The sequence below is a fragment of the Mustela nivalis genome (genome assembly GCF_964662115.1).
Source record: "Mustela nivalis genome assembly, chromosome: 1".
Classification (NCBI taxonomy): domain Eukaryota; kingdom Metazoa; phylum Chordata; class Mammalia; order Carnivora; family Mustelidae; genus Mustela; species Mustela nivalis.
The window spans coordinates 46,925,195-46,938,259 of NC_139020.1; the positions used below are offsets into that span (position 1 = coordinate 46,925,195).

The window sequence follows — 13,065 nt, forward strand, 5'->3', positions numbered from 1 at the left end:
GTGAATCTGAAGAGTTTCTTTTTCATGGAGGCAGCTGTTGGGCCAGTATCTCCTTCACGCCTGTCCTTGTTAACTGCCAGTCACACTACACAGCAACAAACTGGAAGTCAATCCTTGAGTCCATTACCATCATTGACCTTTATTGCAAGAGATCATTTGAGATCCCGCAGCTTTCTAGAGTCTGTGTTCTCAAGTTACCTGTGGTGAACCCAAACTTGAGTCTGAGCATCCACAAGTTGAGCCAAAGTTCAGAGTGTTGGTGCATCCAGCCATCAGGCCTATGTACATGAGTCAGAGCCCGGGCCTTGTGTTTTGGGAACACTTGGGTTTTATTGACATTTAGCGGCTAGAACACATTCAAGTACTTCTTCATTTTATGTTAAATACAGAATACAAAAAAATTCTAGATCTATAGTCTCCATTAGCCACAAGTAGATCTTTCCATTTAAGTTTATTAAAATGAAATAAAACCAAAAACTCAGTTCCTCACTCATACTAGCTACCTTTCAAGAACTCAGTAGTCATATGCAACTAGTGGCTAACACAGAGAATAGTGAGTTACGTAACATTTCCCTTATCACAGAAAGTTTTACTGACTATTACTACTCTAGAATATATCACATATATCACACTGCAGAAATTCTAAATTGGATACCCAATTCTCCACTTACTTCTTTTTTTTTAAATTTCTTTTCAGCATAACAGTATTCATTGTTTATGCACCACACCCAGTGCTCCATGCAATATGTGCCCTCCCTAATACCCACCACCTGGTTCCCCCAACCTCCCACCCCCACCCCTTCAAAACCCTCAGGTTGTTTTACAGAGTCCGTAGTCTCTCATGGTTCACCTCCCCTTCCAATTTCCCTCAACTCCCTTCTCCTCTCCATCTCCTCATGTCCTCCATGTATCCAACCAATAATGACTTTCAAACCTTTTTAATTATCTAAATGTCTGAAGTTGTTCCTGTTTAAATCTTTTTTGAGAAACAAATGGAGAGAATATTTCCTAAACAAGTCTCTGTGAAATATATCAAAATAAGTTAGAGAGTATCTATTACACAGTTAAATTTCTGAAAATTAAGTTCATGTCGAGAGAAGTCCATATGATTTGTAAAAAGTCTAAATTACAGATGACTTAAAAAGCACATTTAATTAATTAAATTAAAGCAAAAGCTCAAATGAAAACCTGAAAGTGTTTCCAAATTAAAGTTCTATCAGATCTGACTTGATAAATAACAAAGAACAATTTCTAACTCAAATGCTGTTGTATGCAAATTAGATGGAAACCTGTTGCTGGAAAAATTTACTTTTCTTAAATAAGTTTAACTTTTCTCCCTTAGGCATTACTTCCTCATAAATTTGCTTCCTCTGTAGCAAATGCCAAATCCTTTCTAAATTATCTTAAATCTGTATTAATGGGAATTAAATGAATGAGAACTTAACACATAATATAACCATGAAAACCAATAAAGGCATGCAATAGATTGATCATCTGGACAAAAACCTCTATAAAGTACATGTATTAAAATAAATAAATCTATATTTGTATATGTAGAAACACAAAGAATTATTCTCTCCTAATCACTTTACGAGAATCTCTGTATCTTCTAAATGTACACTTACATTTTGGTAAATAATATTTTTTACCGAAGCATGTACTTATACAATCTTATTATATAATTTCTCCTTTGACCCCAAAACAATATACTTTGATAATTACTCAGCTTCTTGTTGTCTTCCAAATGAGTAGAATTATCTTCTTTTTTCCTACCTCAGAAGCTATTCTGGAAAGTGAAGCAGCATCTGGAGAAGAAAAAGAAACCAGCTGTAGGCGTGCCACAAGAAAGCACAAGCAAGGACACCGGTTCTTGATTCCACAGGCTGGCCAAGTCTAAATGTAAGTGTGAGAAGCAATGGTGGGTGGTGCAGTGGCCCGGCCCTGGGTGGTCCACAGGCCAACTGCGGACTGAAGTCACTATCCCTGAGCACAGGGGCCATTGGCAGACACTGGGGTATCCTGCCTACCTGCAGTTCCTATGTTCCATCCACATCTTCACTGCCGCAAAAAGCCTGGAGACCATCACTAATGCCAGGTTTTAAAATCCCCCAGGGTAAAATACATGTGCAGAGTGTGATTCTAGCTGATTTTTAAGCCCAAGCATGTTGAATAGAGTCTTAAAATAATTACTTCCATAGGACCTGACTAGGTATCCAAGTGTTCACCAGATGCTAGCAGCTAGATTTTGCAGAGGAAAATTGCTAACTTAAGCTTCTTTTCATGATTCAGCAGAGGGTTTTAAGTAATAAAAGATCTGGAGATTTGTAAAATAAATAATTCCAGTGCAAATGGGAAAATTAAAATAATCTTATCATCTCCCAGTCATGTCTGTATGTGCTTTTCTACCATTATCAAATTTCTCTTAATTGGGCCAAGGTTTTGTTGGCTTTTGGGGGGGGGGGGTCTGGCTGATACTGTATAGTTTTGAGTTATGAGCTGAAATGAAGAAATGATGCCTTTCAGATGACTGAAGTGACATGTATTAAATTTCCCTAATGACAATCTAGGATGTGTGAAACAGAGTGAGATATAACAAATGCAGCTTTATTCATATAATATTGAGTATATCCACAATTAAAAACCAACAACATGCCAATATTTCTTATTCTTTTATTGATCTCTTAGTTGAAACAATTAAAACATCAAGTACACCATTAACTTCTGAACTTTGACTGGAAAAAGGAAAAACACCATTCATTTCTGACGAGTAGACATTATTTCATAGTATCCGCAGCCATCCCATGGTTCTTACCATTGCCTGGTCTTAAGTGTGACTTTTGGATACCCAACTCAATATTTCCTGATATTCAATAGCACATTTCATAGTCTATTTCATTTTATTTGGTAATTTGAAGACTAAAGAGTTAAGATTCCTCAGATTTTTACATCTTTGCTCAAGGTGCACTTGAACAAAAAGAAAAGCATAGCATCGGACCCTACAGCTAATGCCACAGGACCACATCCTGTCTAGAACGAATCCGTTCAGAATTTTTGAAGAAATGCAAATACTTTAATGATTTTCCTAAGGTATCACATTTTTACTACAGGTACCTCTAATTGTTTTGGCTGGATTCCATCAAAGCCAGATGTTAATCAAATGAAATATTTATAATGCAAAACCATTGAGTAAAAAATAGATGTCCGTTTAAGCAAAGCTTAGAGGACTCAAACCAATCATGTATTTTGGAAAAGCTGATGAAGGAGGTATGACTCTGTTACATTCATAATGTCAGGGTAAGGCTCTGAACTCAATCCAAAGAAATTTTATAATTGTTGCAATCAACTACAGGCTCAGCTTCTGGATTTCTGCTAACAAAATCTTGCTGCCAAGGACATTGATGGGCTCACCCAGTAAAAAATTATAATAATAATGTTGAACTAAATCATAAAAATACAGGAGGTGGTTATTATAGGGTAGAGGAGAGGAATTGCTTGTAAAGTTACGGTGGAAATATCAAAAATACATTTTATTGGACTTTTTAAAAATTAAGCTTTGTTTTTACACCAGAGTGCAAAAGCAATAAAATGTAAAGGTTACTCAAAAAACGATTTCATTCAATAGTCAACAGCAATGATTCAGCAAATGAAAATAAAAATTACATTCATTCAACATAGTCATCAACTCAGGCAGGCCAAAGCTTATATGTGATAACTTTCTAATAAAAATAACCAGCGAGGGCCCAGAAGGGTTACAAGAACGTGATGACGAACGACGCGCTCTCTTTGCCGCATCTATTGCGAGGATGAAGACCATTCTCAGCAATCAGACGGCCGACATTCCGGAGAATGTCGACATCACCCTGAAGGGACGCACGGTGATCGTGAAGGGCCCCAGAGGAACCCTGCGAAGGGACTTCAACCATATCAACGTAGAACTCAGTCTTCTTGGAAAGAAAAAGAGGCTCCGAGTTGACAAATGGTGGGGGAACAGAAAAGAGCTGGCTACGGTTCACACCATCTGTAGTCACGTGCAGAACATGATCAAGGGCGTTACACTGGGCTTCCGATACAAGATGAGGTCTGTGTATGCTCACTTCCCCATCAACGTTGTTATTCAGGAGAATGGTTCTCTTGTTGAAATCCGAAATTTCTTGGGTGAAAAATACATCTGCAGGGTTCGGATGAGGCCAGGTGTTGCTTGTTCTGTATCTCAAGCCCAAAAAGATGAGTTAATTCTTGAAGGAAATGACATTGAACTTGTATCGAACTCAGCTGCTTTGATTCAGCAAGCCACAACTGTTAAAAACAAGGATATCAGAAAATTTTTGGATGGTATCTATGTTTCTGAAAAAGGAACAGTTCAGCAGGCTGATGAATAAGATCTGAGTTGTCCATCTGCAGAAACAGCCAGAAGCCGGATGATTTTTCAGACTTATTTGTGATATTTTAAATATGCAATAAAAGCTATACTGATTTGTGGCTTAAAATAAATAAATAAATAAAATAACCAGCTGAAAGTCATTTTAAAGAAAGAATTTTGACAGAGAAAAGAATAAAGAACTTTTTTTTAAGATTTTATTTATTTATTTGACAGAGAGAGATCACAAGTAGGCAGAGAGATAGAGAGAGGAGGAAGCAGGCTCCCCGCTGAGCAGAGAGCCCAATACAGGACTCGATCCCAGGACCCTGAGACCATGACCTGAGCCGAAGGCAGCGGCTTAACCCACTGAGCCACCCAGGTGCCCCAAGAATAAAGAACTTTTTGAATGGTTTCTTCTCAGTGAAAACAAACTTGGTTTGTACCTAATTTCATATAGTATACAGCTCTAGATATTTTGTGTGGTTTTTCAAGTTCCATGAAGAAATTCATTTGAAATGAATTTAGAAAAAAAAAATGTAAATATAAAAACCATGATAGACTTACAGTTAGAAAAATGGAAATAACTCATGATAGCTAATCCTCTGTGGGCTCTCCAAAAGTAAAGAATGCTAATTTTAAAATTATCGAATAATCGGGAGTTACCCTTCTGATCATCTTTTTACTTTCTGAAAATATAGATTATGGAATCATATGTCATAGACATTTTGGTAGAGATTTCCATATTTTCTTCAAGTTAAATAACATATATCTCTTAGTGACAATTATCATGGAAATAAACTGCATTCACTCATTAAAATACCTAATGGGCCTTACACACACTTAAATAGTATGGATTGAATGGAATTATTCTCACTTTCTGTTCAGAGATAAATGTATCTCTTGCATTGACACTAGAGAGGTATCTCACATGTGAGAATTCATGAGCTATATCTGTAACCGAAAATATCCATGGAAAATCTGCTAAATTGATCCATATCTGTTTCATTAATCAAGCCCACTGCAGAAGGGCTTTCTTGTGGTTCTACTATATTTTGGAGGTAAATAGAGTAGGGAAACAACAGTTCAATTTAGAAGTTTTCTGAAATATTGAAGAACATAGGGTTTTAGACTATATGACAGCAATAAAGTCCAATCCTTGATGGTTGTAATTCTGATATCTAAGTATATAAATATCTTATATGTATCATTTTAACTTCAGAACATTATGAAAATTGTCAAGAAGACCCTAACTATTTAAGATGGAATTTACTTCTTACTGACACTCTCTTCCTTATTTCTTTTTTGAAGTAGAAAAGTTTGGAGGTTTTTTGTTTTGTTTTGTTTTTCTAAAGCTGGCTTGGTACGAATGGCTTTAGTTGAAGCAGATGGCTAGAAGTCAGAATCCCCAGATTCTATCCTTGATTCTCCTACCAACGGGGAATGTGGCCTTCGGCAAGTCATGAGAGTAAATCTACAATAACAGGGCTAATAATGCCTTACATATGTATGGTGCTTTCTGATCTAACAGAGCACTTACACACACAGTATCTTATTTAATCTTACACCCAGCCTCCTAAAAGGAGTATTGCAGTTACTAACAACCTCCATTACAGAGAGCAGAAATTTGAGGCCCAGAGACACTAAATCACTGTTCACAGCCACTTCGATATCAAATGTCAGAACAAAGAACAGACACACAAGATTCCAAGCTGGTCTCTGTCTCCTCACCTTTACGCCATGCTGCCAGCCTCTGGTGCCTCCAAAGCTGAAATGATTAGAGCAGCACTGCCCAATATGGTAGCCATGAGCCACATGGCTTGAGCACTTGAAATGTGGCTAGTCCCAGTTGAGATGTATTGTGAGTGTAAGACACACATGAGATTTCTAAGACTTTGAATGAAAACACAAAGAATGTAAAATATCTCAATACCTCTTATATCAATTGTACATTAAGATGACCATATTTTGGGGACGCCTGGGTGGCTCAGTTGGTTGCATGACTGCCTTCGGCTCAGGTCATGATCCCGGAGTCCTGGGATCGGGTCCCGCATCGGCTCCCAGCTCAATGTGGAGTCTGCTTCTCTCTCTGACCTTCTCCTTGCTCATGCTCTCTCTCACTGTCTCTCTCTAAAATAAATAAATAAAATCTTAAAAAAAAAAAAGATGACCATATTTTGGATATCTTGTGTTAAATAAAACATATTTAAATTTATCTCACCTGTTTATTTTAACTTTTTTTAAAAAGAGATTTTATTTATTTATTTGTCAGAGAGAGAGAGCACAGGCAGACAGAGGCAGAGAGAGAAGCAGGCTCCCTGCCAAGCAAGGAGCCCGATGTGGGACTCAATCCCAGGACGCTGGGATCATGACCAGAGCCGAAGGCAGTTGCTTAACCAACTGAGCCCCCCAGGCATCCCTGTTTTAATTTTCTAATGTGGCTACTAGAAGATGTGAAGTCCTATATGTTTCTCTTTGTTTCTATTGTCTGAAAGTCTTTCATCGTTTCTACCGGATAGAGCTGGACTAGAAGATTCCAATGTTCAGAATTTCACGGTACTGGGCTTGTTTATGCATCTGTCTTGATATGTTTGAGGCAAATTTCCAAAGATTCTGTCACACATAGAACAATGCAGATTCACAGCTGTAATTTGGTCATCAATTTGGTAATTCTCATATATCTTCCATATGTAGGGGAAATGTCAGGCATCATTAGCTGATGCTTCAAATTACTCATTCATTGAAAGGGGTCATATTATACTTGCTGAATGCTTGAAAGGCTTAGAATACGAGAACCATGGAAAGAACTATAAATTATATTTATGACTCTGCAGCACACTATTTTAAAATATGTTCCCATTAAACATTATGAGTGAATGAGACATTGGAGTATTAGGTGATACAGGCAATGTAAAATAGCAATTACATATAAATTTATTATAAAATGTGGCATATTTTATTCTCCCTACCAACTCTGTAAGACATTTTATATATAACCCCTGAAGCAGGAACTTATTCTTGTTTTGAAAAATCTAACTGAAAGTCCTCAGGAAAAAAAATGGATTCTTATTCAGGAGAAAAAAATATATATATATAGTAAAAAAAATAGCCCAATCACTGAAAGCTAACATCTATTTGGCATTTAATATGTGGACTCAGCACTCTGCTGAGAATTAGACCAAGATTATCTCATTTGGGAATTTGAAAATCCACAGTGGGGAGCAGAAGCTAAGCTCTTAACCATTGCTGTCTGTTACTGCAATGCTATTAGGAATCACAGAGAAACCTATCAAAAAATATTCAAATATTTGGAATTTAGTCTCTTTTATCCATTTTAAATCTACAAGCATTTATCCAGCAAATACAGTGGATCAGCTCTAGACATTGAACGAATATTGAGTCATAAGACCAGAGCCCTGCCCTCAAAGAGTAGAGAGTTGGTAGGCTTGAGAACAGGTTTTTGAAAAATACATACCACCAAACAAGATTATATGAAAGTGGAGTTACTTTTTACTTTTTAAAGGTTGCAATAAAAATCTTTGTTATTTTCTTGATGTTACAATGTTTTTTTCTATCTTGATGTTACAATGTTTTTTTCTATACGTTATGACAGAAATCTTTTTAACACTGCTCTCAGTGTGTTGAAACTTGCCGTTGTTTATAAAGCAAAGGTCTCAGGTTAAAAAACAAAAACCCACAAAACCCCAAAACAGTGTGGTATGAATTTCAGAGGTACAATTCCCTATTTTATATCCACTTGGAAGAAAGTGGGCTGAAATGATCTTAAATATTTTCTGGAAAAAGGAAAATTAAAATGAACAAACAGAAAGGGACTTAAAATGTCACTGAAAATCACAAAACAGTGAAAACTAAAGAGTTTTATAACTTTTTGTACGATGATAGTAATATGTTACCTTTGAAGGTAGGGATTAAAAGTTGTGTAAATTAGCTAATTATATATTAATTTTTCAAAGAATTTGTCAAATTGCCAATTCTCTAGTGTTCTTGCTTACCTAGAATAAAAGAAAAACAAAATAACCAACTGTGGGTGGCAGAATTGTAGACATCTCAATGTCCCTAATTACACTTTTCTGTAATAGTTTCAGAATAAATATACATTGCTTTTATAATAAGTGAGTAGAAAAACTTCTGTAATCAACTCCAAAAGTGCCTATAAATGAGAAAGGCAAAAATTGAGAGGAGTAAAATGCAAATTTTGTTCTTAATCACAAAATTTATAAATAAATTTTATACATTTTATAGGTTCTCCTTTCAGGCATTATTACCCTTCCTTTATTGAAGATAAATCACCCTGTGTACTATTCAAATTCTCTAGACAAGAAAGGTGAAAATTGGGCTAGGTTTTCTAGACTTTCTTAAGAAAGTGGTTTGCCCTCAGCTGTGAGTGAATACAAATGTTAAGATCAAGGTCACAATATGAGCTCTGAAGCTCTGAACTATTATTGCAGCAATCAGAAAAGGACAGCACCATGTAAAATGCAACTTGTCCACCTTGAAACAAATTGACCATTCATCATTGCCAAAGGCGTCTGCCTAAAACTGGCCTTGGTTCTTAGACCAGGAGATGTGTGAAATGTCATGTGAGAATATATCATATAATCACATCTTTGAGCTGGATAGGTTCTTAGAGATCCTCAAAGGTGAAATGTAAAGTATTTAGGCATCCCATTTGAAAATTCCTGGAGAAATATTTGGTTTGAAAATTTCTTTTATGGAAACAAAACTAAAATTTTACTACCAAAAAAAAAAAAAAACCCTCAGAAATGAGTTCTTTGGGCCATTTAATCATTAAATCATAAATCCACCGAAAGGAGCCTTCTCGATTATCTCATCCAATATCAATATTTTGCAGATGAGAAAACTAAGGAGCAAAAAAATTAATTTCTCAGGAAATTCCTTGAGTTAAAAAAGAAAGGATATCAAAATCCTCCTGATTTTATGCATTTATGAAAAATACACTTATAATAAAATTATATGTATTAAAAACATTCCTCTCACCTCAAAACTATATACTTACTATGCATTATGGAGATTGTTGTGGAACAAGTAAATATCAAAACTCTTTTTCCAAGTTCAATATCTGTCTAAGAAATGGAAAATAGTAACACTTGATTTTAAGGAAAACAGAACAGTACATGTGTTTCTATTATCATCTATAAAATAGGAATAAGAGTAGAGGATCACAAAGTTGTTTAAGAATTAAACTAATAGGGGTGCCTGGCTGGCTCAGTGGGTTAAGGCACTGCCTTCAGCTCAGGTCTTGATCTCAGGATCCTGGGATTGAGTCCCACATCGAGCTCTCTGCCCGGCAAGGAGCCTGCTTCCTCCTCTCTCTTTCTCTGCCTGACTCTCTGCCTATTTGTGATCTCTCTCTGTCAAATAAATAAATAAAATCTTAAAAAAAAAGAATTAAACTAATAATACATGTAAGATGTTTAGTGCAATATTTGCTGCATAGTTAAATTCAGTAAGTGTCAGCTATTAGTAGTAGTAGTGATGTCATTATTATTTATAACATGGTAATTCCTCCACCTTCATACACCCTACCCCTCCATCAACCCCAACTCTTGTGATTCACCACACTGTTTCATGGCCCCACGCCCTTACACATGCTGGTCTCTTTTTTTTAATTTGGTCTCTTTCCCTGCTTCTCCTGGTGAATTCCTACCCACCACCCCGAAGTTCAGCTCTGAAGCTTCCTCCTCTTACATATCTTCCCTAAGATAGGTAAGATACTGTCTTTGCCTATCTTATTTACTCTCATCCATTTTCCAGGGTACCCTGCATATAAGCCTCTCCTATCAATTGAGAATGTGGCTTTTTTTTACTTGATCCCCTTGATCACTTCCAACACACACACGCACACGCAAACACACACACACACTTAGGATTGAAAATGCATCACACTCCATTTTTTATCCCTGTAGAAATGTCAGTTGTAACGAATGAACCAACTCCTGTATAAGAAGATACTTTTTTTTTTTCCCCTTCGTGAGTAGGAATAAGGCTAGAATGTGTACTTGGTAGCCTTAGTTGTGAGGGGGAAATTGGGTGAGGGTTGGAAAAACCGAGGAATGCAACTTGGCAGCCCTGGGACCTGGCTCTGCCACAAGCTTAACCCTGTGGTCTTTAGTGAGTCATTTAACTTCTCTGGACTCAGTTTCCTTCTCAGCAAAATGAGCGGGTTGTGCAAAATATCCTCTGAGGAACCGCCCAGTGCCAACATGTATTTGATGTTGAACAGTGATTCATCTCAGTGGTTCCCTAACTTTAGTAGACCTCAGAATCATCAGGAGGACTTGTTAAAACACTGATTCCTGGTCAGCAGGTCTGAGATGGGGAACAAGTATTTACATGTTAACAAGTTCCCAGGTGATGCTGAGAGACCCATTTGGAGAATCACTGATGAACCTTATTAACACGGGACGGGGACACTGTCCTGTAGTTACCTGGCTAAGAGCATTCCTGATACGCAAATTCACGATAGGATGGAGGCAGGGAAATGCAGTCTTCTGTGACACACCATAAGGAGGACTGGGAGCCTGTGGGTACGTCCCAAAAGTGGCCAGAGAAGGCAAATTTTGCTGATCGAAACTGTTCTGTTAAAGACCCACCTTGTGGGGAAGAGGCAGCCTGAGTTCGCAATGCTGTGAGGCACTGAAAATAGACTCCAAGGTTTGACCCATCTGCTAAAACCCACGGCTGCTGAAGTCACAGTGGATTACAGTTGCCATCTAGCGATGGTTTTCAATTACTACATCTAGAGACGACAATGAAGAGTTTTCTTTGGAACAATGCTTCCCCCCCCCAAAACTGTGTTCAAGATGAGAACCCCTAAGAATAGGCTCTAATGCACTTCAGTATTGTCAACGTTTGTATCCAGGTATAAATGTAAATATGTATCTAGCACTTCCTAGGTACCAGGCACTGCTCTAATACTTAATATATGTTCAGTTATACATAGCAGCCCAGTGAGTTCGATACAATTATTATTCCTGTTTTCCCAGAAAGGAAATATAACAAGATTTTTTTTTTAATTTAAAAAATTTAAGAACCTTGCCTGAGGCTGCCCAACCAGTAAAGCAGTACAGCTGGAATTGAACCTAGACCACTCCCAGAGAGAGATTGCTCTCTTATACTGGCAATTTAAAACAGTTACCCAAACAATCGTTACCTGTAAATAGTTATGAGGTCCCAGGTCAATGTCTGAAAAAACTCATAAAATATATTCTGACGCAAGAGTTTTTTCTGATTCTTTCAAATAAAATCAATTGATGTAGATAAAGACGTGCTTCTACCCACACAAAAAGAGCACCAACTTGGAATTAATTTCCAACTTGTTATGCATCCTTAGACAACTCATTTAACCTCTCTGGGCTCCACTTTCTTCATCTATAAAGTAGTGGAAAAATTAAAATGTAATTTACATTTTGGGGGAGTTCTTTAAAACAAGACTGAATTTTAGAGTTAGAGTTATCCAGGGTATGTGATCACAAAAGAAAATACCGAGAGGATGGGCAGTAACTGTATGGGTTTTTCTTAAATGGTCCTACATGTGGGAAAAGAGCCAGGATGGAAGATTTGATCTTCAGGTCTATTGCCCAGAAGTGCAGTAAATAGCAACACTCATGGAATTTGCAGTGAAGTGAAGAGCTCATCCAATTTTGCTTGTCTTCCGGGATGCTGCCTTGTCCTGTGCACCTGAACTCTGTGCTCCTGCCTGTTTCAGCCTCCCAAGAGTCCTCACCAAAGGGCTCCTGCAGAACACTCGTGTCTTTGCTGATGGATTTAAATTCAACCCCACTCACTTCAGACTCTTTTATTGGAGATTTGCTTGGATTTAAAAACCTGGCCCTTGCTAATTCTTTGAGCTTCTTGTGTAAGACTTCTGATACTAAACTATTTCTTACCTCAATAACCCAAACACTACAGAACAGTTACCAAAACAAAGTCCTAGTGGTTTCTTTATATTGTGTATTTATAATATGCTAAGATCTGCTGATATAAAGATTCTTGATAATGAAGGAAAATAAACATGTAGACAGAGCTATAGAAACAAAGGGTAATAATTTAAATAGAGTAAAATATCACTATCTCACTTTAATAGATTTTTATGTCATTCCAAGTATATGCATATATTTAAATCAATACAGCAAACGCAGAATTAAGCTAGAAAAAGTTTATTTGAGAGCTTTATTTGAGAAATGAAGGAAATTGAAGCACAGAAATTTTAGATTATTGATTTATTTATCTGACAGAGAGACACACAGTGAGAGAGGCAACACAAGCAAGAAGAGAGGAAAGGAAGAAGCAGGCTTCCTGCTGAGCAGGGAGCCCAACCCAGAACTTGATCCCAGAACCCTGGGATCATGATGGGAGTGGAAGGCAGACACTTAAAGATTGAGCCATCCAGGTGCCCCAAAGCACACAAATTTTAAATAGCTTCAGAAAAATAAGGTCCATATAATCCCAATTTTTAGGTCTCTGCTTACCCCAAAATTATGGTTTCTTTCAAGAATAAAATCTTGACACAAGATGACTACCCTCTGACACTTTGAATGAGAAAGAAGTTCCTTGTACAAATATGGTAGAAGTAAAAGATTAATTAGACCTTAAGCATAGTAAAAAGTATTAATTCACTCAACAAACATGTGTTGAGAATCTACTATGTGCCTGGCACTGTTTTA

At 37.0% G+C, this 13,065-nt stretch overlaps 1 protein-coding gene and 1 pseudogene across 4 annotated transcripts in view; both read left to right on the forward strand.

Annotated features, from left to right (window-relative positions):
- COL8A1 (collagen type VIII alpha 1 chain) overlaps window positions 1–13,065 on the forward strand; it is a 154,901-nt gene that overhangs the window by 98,692 nt on the left and 43,144 nt on the right. For all 3 annotated transcript variants that reach the window (XM_082695864.1, XM_082695863.1, XM_082695865.1), the window contains one exon: window positions 1,779–1,899. The gene's annotated coding sequence lies outside the window, so the exon portion shown is untranslated. The remainder of the gene's footprint in view (window positions 1–1,778; window positions 1,900–13,065) is intronic.
- LOC309846710 (large ribosomal subunit protein uL6 pseudogene) lies at window positions 3,748–4,504 on the forward strand (annotated as a pseudogene). Its single transcript has one exon. The product of its transcript is annotated as a large ribosomal subunit protein uL6 pseudogene (transcript).